This window comes from Nicotiana attenuata, unplaced genomic scaffold (genome assembly GCF_001879085.1).
Source record: "Nicotiana attenuata strain UT unplaced genomic scaffold, NIATTr2, whole genome shotgun sequence".
NCBI classification, from domain to species: Eukaryota; Viridiplantae; Streptophyta; class Magnoliopsida; order Solanales; family Solanaceae; genus Nicotiana; species Nicotiana attenuata.
The window spans coordinates 218,838-227,083 of record NW_017671165.1 but is presented as its reverse complement, the minus strand read 5'-3'; positions in this window follow the sequence as shown (position 1 = coordinate 227,083).

Below are 8,246 nucleotides of genomic sequence, written 5' to 3'. Positions count from 1 at the left end.
CCCCTCTTAAATGGGAATCAGGTCAGACGTAGTTCAAACTACATAAGGAAATCATAAATGGTTACACATAGTATCGCTTGACTGCATCTGAATTGATTGGTTTTGGCCAAACTTCTCCGTCCATCTCTGCAAGTATAGGGGCTCCTCCTGTCAGAACCCTATGAACCATGTATGGACCCTGCCAGTTAGGAGAGAACTTCCCTTTGGCTTCATCTTGGTATGGAAAAATCTTCTTTAACACCAGCTGCCCCGGTGTAAACCGTCTTGGTTTGACTCTCTTGTTGAAAGCTCTGGATATTCTGTTCTGATAAAGCTGACCATGGCAAACTGCATTCATTCTTTTCCCATCTATAAGAGCTAGCTGCTCATAACGACTTTTTACCCATTCTGCATCATCGAGCTCAGCTTCTTGTATGATCCTTAAGGAAGGAATTTCTACTTCGGCGGGAATGACCGCTTCTGTACCGTAAACCAGCATGTAGGGAGTTGCCCCAGTTGATGCGCAGACTGTGGTGCGGTACCCCAATAAATCAAATGATAACTTCTCATGCCACTGCTAATGCTTTTCTATCATCTTCCTTAGTATCTTCTTGATGTTCTTATTGTCGACTTCTACGGCTCCATTCATATGAGGCCTGTAAGCTGTGGAGTTCTTGTGTTTTATCTTGAAGGTCTCACACATAGCTTTCATTAAGCCACTGTTGAGGTTGGAACCATTGTCAGTAATGATTGACTCTGGAATTCCAAATCGGCAAACAACGCGGTCGCGGACAAAATCTACCACGATTTTCTTAGTCACTGCTTTGTAGGATACTGCTTCAACCCCTTTGGTAATATAATCAATTGCCACTAGGATGAATCTGTGCCCGTTGGAAGCGGCAGGTTCGATTGGTCCAATAACATCCATTCCCCAAGCGGCGAACGGCCATGGTGAGCTTGTTGCGTTAAGCTCATTTGGAGGTACCTTTATCATGTCTGCATGTACCTGACAGCGGTGGCATTTTCGGACGTACTGGATGCAGTCCGTCTCCATAGTCATCCAGAAGTAACCAGCACGGAGTATCTTCTTGGCTAAGACAAAGTCGTTCATGTGCGGACCACAGGTCCCGGCATGAATTTCCTCCAGCAGCTTAGATGCTTCCTTCGCGTCGACACACCTTAGCAAACCCAAATCTGGAGTCCTCCTATACAGGATTCCTCCGCTGTGAAAGAAATTGTTGGACAATCTTCGAAGTGTGCGCTTCTGAGTGGTATTTGCGTGCTTTGGATATTCTCCTTTGGCCAAATATTCCTTGATGTCGTGAAACCAAGGTTTTCCATCTGCTTCTTCTTCGACATGAGCACAATAAGCTGGCTGATTATGTATTTTCACAGGAATAGGATCAATGAATTTTGTATCTGGATGTTGTATCATGGACGATAGGGTAGCCAATGCATCAGCAAACTCATTTTGGACTCTAGGAACATGCTGGAACTCTGTCTTTGCGAACCTTTTCCTCAACTCCTGTACATGGTGCAGATAAGGGAGTATCTTGGAATTCTTGGTCGCCCATTCTCCTCGTACCTGATGTATGAGTAGGTCTGAATCCCCAATTATTAGCAACTCTTGGATGTTCATGTCAATGGCCATCTTAAGCCCTAAGATGCAGGCTTCGTACTCGGCCATGTTGTTGGTGCACAGGAATCTGAGCTTGGCGGATATCGGATAGTGCTGACCGGTTTCTGATACTAGGACTGCTCCTATGCCAACTCCTTTGAAATTTTCTACTCCATAGAAAAATATACTCCAACCATCATAGGACTGCAATATCTTCTCCTATGAATGATACCTCTTCGTCAGGAAAATACGTCTTTAGGGGTTCGTATTCTCCGTCCACGGGATTCTCGGCAAGGTGATCTGCCAATGCCTGTCCCTTGACTGCTTTCTAGGTCATGTAGACAATGTCGAATTCATTCAACAGGATTTGCCACTTGGCTAGCTTGCTAGTGGGCATGGGGTTCTAAAAGATGTACTTCAATGGATCCATCCTTGATATGAGATACGTAGTATAGGCACAGAAATAGTTCCTCAGCTTCTGAGCTACCCAAGTCAAAGCACAGCAAGTGCGTTCCAATAGAGAATATCGGGCTTCGTACGGGGTGAACTTCTTGCTGAGATAATAGATGGCCTGCTCTTTCTCCCCGTTTCATCATGCTGCCCCAGAACACAACCAAACGCTCCTTCCAACACCGCAAGGTAGAGTAATAGGGGTCTACCTGGCTCAGGCGGGACCAAAACTGGCGGTGTTGACAAGTACTCCTTGATCCTGTCGAAGGCCTTTTGGCAATCATCAGTCCATTTGGTAGCGGCGTCCTTCTTCACCATCTTGAAGATTGGCTTACAGATGACNGTATAAACCCTGCCGGTTCTTGTCATACCCTGTGCTGCAACTGTTTCCCCGAACTTGGCTTTCCCTTTCCTTCTTGCCTCGGCTGTGTAGTCCCATGGTATGGCTTTTGTGTGGAATGGTGTTACGGCTGTCATTGCTACTGGAATGGGCACCCTTGCTTTGGAAGGTAATACAGCAACTTCAAATGGTACAGGTGCCTTTGGGGACCCAAACTCGACCTCAATTGGTGTTGGCGTCTTCGCAGAGGATGGTGTTTCAAACGCAAGTTGTGTGGACATGTTCACCTCGGCAACTCCAGAATGCTGAATCTGGACTACAATCGGATTAAGGGTGACTATTGGTTTCTTTGGAACATCGCCTTCTGCGATCAAACCGATCGATCCCTTGGGATCCCAATCATCCTCTATTTCAATCATGTGAACACCTCCACCCTTGTGGTCTGGTAGAGGGTTATTTTGGACATTCGAAGCAGGCTCCTTTGCCACGATGATCTTGTTGTCAATCAAAGCCTGGATCTTATCCTTCAGGGAGCGGCATTCATCAATGGTATGCCCTTTTATGCCAGAATGGTATGCACATGTTTTATTTGGGTTGACCCATTGGGAAGGGTTTACAGGGGTTATAGCAGGGATAGGGGTGACATAACCAGCAGCTTTGAGCCTTTCGTACAGTTGGTCAATTGGTTCGACAATGGCGGTATACTGTTTGGGAGGTCTGCGGTCGAAATTTGGTCGGGGTCTAGGAACGTTTTGACGAGGGGGGAGGTGATTGATAGTGGGATTGTTGAGTGCTGTAAGCTTGGTAGACGTGTGCGGGCTGGGAATATCTGGGTGAAGCAGGTTGGTATGTAGGAGGTGGAGGTGATTAATAAGTAGGCGGTGGAGTTTGGTAGGAAGGTGAGGGTGTTTGGTAATTTGGAGTGGGCTGATATATAAGTGGAGGCATTGGATAAGTTTGGTATTTGACAGGTGATTTGGTTCCCTGTGCAACCTTTACGGCGCCTATGTCCCTTTTCTTGGACGTACCACCAGACTGTAGAGCCTTATTGGTAGCTTGCAAGGCTTCCAAGTTCTTAACCATACCACTTTTGATACCTTCCTCGATCCTTTCTCCTAGCTTGATGATGTCAGAAAATTTATGATTGTCGATCAGCATCAGTCTTTCATAGTATTGCGGATCCTGAGGCCGGATGAAAAACTTGTTCATTTGTTCTTCCTCTAAAGCAGGTCGGACTTTAGCAGCCTCTGATCTCCAATGAGTGGCATACTCGCGGAATGTTTCTGTGGGTTTCTTCTTCAAATTCTGAATGTAAAACACATCCGGTGCATTTTCCGTATTGAACCTGAATCTATCCATGAAGTCGGACGCCATACTTACCCAGTCCGACCACTTCTTCGGGTCTTGTCTAATGTACCAAGATAGAGCATCTCCATTCAGGCTCCTCATGAAAAGCTTCATGCGGATCTTCTCATCTCTTCCTACTCCGACCAGCTTGTCACAGTATGTTCTTAAGTGAACCCTGGGATCCCCTGTACCATCAAACATTTCGAACTTGGGAGGTTTGTACCCCTCGAGCAGTTCGACATCGGGCTGTATGCATAGATCTTCATAATTTAGCCCCTCAATTCCCTTACTACCTTCAACGCCTCGAATTCCGGTGGTCAACCTTTTAAGCTCTTCGGCCAAATTTCTGATGAGCGAGTCCTTATCATTGGACTCGGGTATGCTTGAGATGGGCTGGGTGGAGTGTGGCACAGTCTCCACGTAGATGGGGGTGTTGTGTTTGATGTGGCAGTGGTCATTTGTGGAGTTCAAAGGTTCCGGGTTGAGTAGTGGAGTATTGTTGGGAGTGTGGCAAGTATTGCAGTGGTGGTGAGGAGTGGGTTGCTTTGGGATGTTTTGTGGAGGTATGGGATTCTAAGTTTTGGGAAAGTAACTTCTGTAGTGGTGAGGGAAAATGACAGACTTGCTAAATTTCGGACTTGATCAAGTTCTTCTTGGAACTTCAATAGTTTTTGTTCTAGTTGAGAGGTATTTTCCTTGGGGAACAGAGCATCACGAGTGACCTCTACCCGTTCAGCTGAGTTGTTCGAATCTTCCATTCTTCTTTTACTTTTGTGTCTGACAGGACTGGGAGGAGGAGTAGGTGGAGGGCCCCTGGATCTTGTAAAATATGCTGATGTTGCCAGAGTTCACGAACTAACCTTTGGGGAGGGGAATAAACAAAAAAGTAAAAACAAAAGGTGATAAGTCAGTAAGGATCGTAAGGAAATGTTGCAATATTTAAACACGTAGTGCAGGAAATATGAAGCGCGTCCTAATTTTGGGGACCTCGTTGTGCCCGAGGTAGGCCTAGCGAAAAGTTAATTTGGAGAACTTAGAATGCTAAATGCCTCATTTTATTGATAAAAAGGTAGACGAATCCTAAAACGACACTAAATAATAAGAAAGGAAAAGTCACTAATGGCCATTGGCCTTATTACATCTTATAAAGCGAAAATGGAAATTCCTATCTATTTGGTCCCGGAAGGACCTTCCCCAGACTCGGCATTGTTGGCTCCGTCGAACAGCTTCACCAGCTCACGAAGTCCTAGCAGCAAGTAGGCTCTAGCCAGGTGTCCACCTTTATTTCCTTCAGCATTCTGGCAGTCCTCGATATTCTTCAGAAACTTCTTTTCCAGCTCCACTATACCCCGCTCTAAACAGACCAGTCGTTTGTTGGCGTTGACAGTCATATCCTTCCATTCTTCAATTAGTTTTTGATTGGCTTCTTGTATTTCACGGTGCTCGTTTTCACATTCCCGAATCCTTTTGCGCAGTTGGCTGTACTTGACTTGTGCCTCAGCCTTTTCATCGATGATCCTGTGACCTCGAACAAACCTGGGTTGACCCAAACCGTTGTGATTGTCCTCCAGCCAGCCTGAATAGTGTGGGGTACAACCAGCATGGTATCTGTCTTGTTCAATGGTGTCCTTTCCCAAGACGATTTTGCAATGCCACATATACTGAGCCTGGCACCTGTAAGGGCTATCGTCATTCTGGAAGTCAGCCCGGAAGTGACTCATCTTGTCGACCCTTGGTATAACCTGCTTCCTGCCAGCCTGTCTCATAACTCAGAGAGGGACATAACGGTAGGTCCCCTTAAATCGATCAGTATCAGAAATGGCGCATCCCCGGATCAAACGATGAATTCTTCAGTAGGGAACCACTCGAACATCCATTGTACTCGGTCCTCAGTCAAGTTATCAAAGAGTTCGACCCATTCTCTGGTTGGGCGAACATATTGGGCATGTAATTCATTCACTTTGGGTGATGGAAAGCGATATGATCGTCCCAGTCCCTTTGATGGATTTCCTGTCGGTACTCACCCCTTTGGAGATGTTCCATGAGCCAAAGTTGAAGTAGAAGATTACAACCCTCGAAGTGTTTGGCTCCTTGTTGACACCTTTCTAGGGCTCGGTATATTTCCGTAATGATCATTGGCACAAGACTGAATGGTTGTCCGTCAATTCCTTCCATTAGAGTTTTGGTGACCATAGCTAGCCTAGTATGGATTCTTGCTTTCTTCATTGGAAACACTATCATCCCCAAGAAACAGAACATGAAGACAAAGACCCTTCGATGGATATGCCCCAATGATGTAAGGGCGAACTCGTCAGGATAAGTACGGTAAGATTTGTTGTGACCGTACCATTCGTACAAGTAGTCAAAGGGAATGTATGGCTCCTTCAAACATGTCAAGTCTGGATTCTTCTTTAGACCTATCATTTTGAGAAAACCTCTACCCTTGCGGTTTTCCGGCATTAATAAACCCGGCGTTTCCCACGGTATGCCAGCCAGTCCTCCTATTTCCTCGAGCAGGGGTGTCGTCTCAATGTCTCCGAAGCGGAACACAGACCTATCACAATCCCAAAATAGGGTGGCAGCTTCTATGATTTTGTTGTTGGGTTGAATTTCCAAGAGAGAAGGTAGGTTTCCCAGGTATTTCCGGACAAGAGTCTGATCGATGGAATGAAGATCCTTCCACCAGCTTAGCAGTTTGGGGTGGATGTGGGTGACTATGCCGAATCTGGGGACTTCGTGCCTCATATTTCTGCAAGACAAAAAGGTTAGGCCCTTACCCTCACCAGACTCGACTATTTAGTATCAACAATTGGCATAAAAGCATATTAGTTCTCCAAATAAATGCACAAAACATGGTAGTGTCCGTTTGGGTTTTGGGAAAACCCAGTGGACTTTGGACAAGGTTATCTTAAAGAGTCATTATGCAGATAACATAACTCACTCGACTAGGTTTGACCATGATGCATGAACAATTAAACAGAGTAAGGTTTCTATGGGGTATTAGACTGGTACCCTTGAGCGGACAACTCAAGAGGGAAAGGCGCGGAACCGTCGACTACGCCGTTGATCGACTGGTTTTACCGCAAATATGCCTTTGCCGGATTTAGGGGGTGATAATATTGGAAGGGCGCAACCACTCATTATAAGAGTTGCTATGGTATTTTGTTTGGCACGAGTGGAATATGATGTTGAAAACATGCTTATGCAATAATTAAAACAAGTTGTCATGTATTTGCACATTACAAAAGCAATAATTACAATAATTCCTCATAATTTAAAAATAGTAGTAAAGGAAAGCAGTAAAGAAATAAAGGAAAGAAACAAAGAAACGAGTCAGTTTTTGTAGTAGGAGAAGGAATTAAATACTTAAACGGATTAAACAAATAAAGGCACATAAGAAATGTAAAGTCACAACAACAATTTTAAATGGTGAAAGCCTAAAAGAAAGTCCCCAACAGAGTCTCCATGCTGTCGACGCCCCCTTTTTCTCACGAAATCGGGTTTATGACATTTAGGAGGACAACTCGTTCCCTTTTGGGAATTGTGTTTAAGAGAAGTGAAGAGTCACCACCTAATGATTAAAGTGCATTAGGACACTAAGAAGGATTTTGTTTTGATAATCAGAGATTGGGTAAGGGCTTGAAATTATTCCAAGAGGAAGGTGTTAGGCACCCCTCAGAATCCACTAGTGTGGTTCCCGGCCAAGCTATTCTTGTGACTTTAGGGTACAAATAACATATATACAAATAAGGCTTCAAATAAGAGGGGATTTTTACAATAAATGTTGCAAATAGATGAATAGAAACGAAAGAAAAGCTGAATTTTGAGAGAAAAAAAATAGTTTGAGACGTTTGAAAATAAACAATGAAATAAACAAGTAAAAGAGAGGGGGTCCTAGGTTTATAAATAATATGGATCACCCCACACATCACCCGGTAACCACTTATACACGTGGTGTTATCGTGTGCTCATCATATCTATATCTACCCTTTCCCACCCCGTTAAGGTATTAAACGCGGAATGGTCTCGTTTTACTTATTGCATGCTATTACCCGCCCCAATCCTATCAGTCCTGGAGGCATTTGGGACTACTAATCCTAAAGGGAAAGGGTATGAGGTTTTATAGTTTTAAAAGGACAAAATTCTAGGGCGGCAATCAAAACACATAGCGCAAATATGGAAAAGGCATTCAAACACATAAGGCTCAAGCAGACCTCCTTAGATCAGGGAAAGCATACAGTTTAGCATGTATTGCACCTACTGATTAGAGTTTGATTAAAATAAAAAGTTAAAGCAGGCTGATTTATCACATATTTTCAGATAAAAAGTCTGAATTAGACCTGCCCGCTGGTTGTAATTAATAAAGACTGTTGCAGTTTATAACTTTTACCCTAAGGCTTGCCTAAGTGATAGACGAAAACCTATAGGCATGATGTCTACAGATTTCATAAATAAGAAAATGAACTGATTAAATGCTGATTTAAAGGGAAGTTGCCAGTTAAAAATTAATTT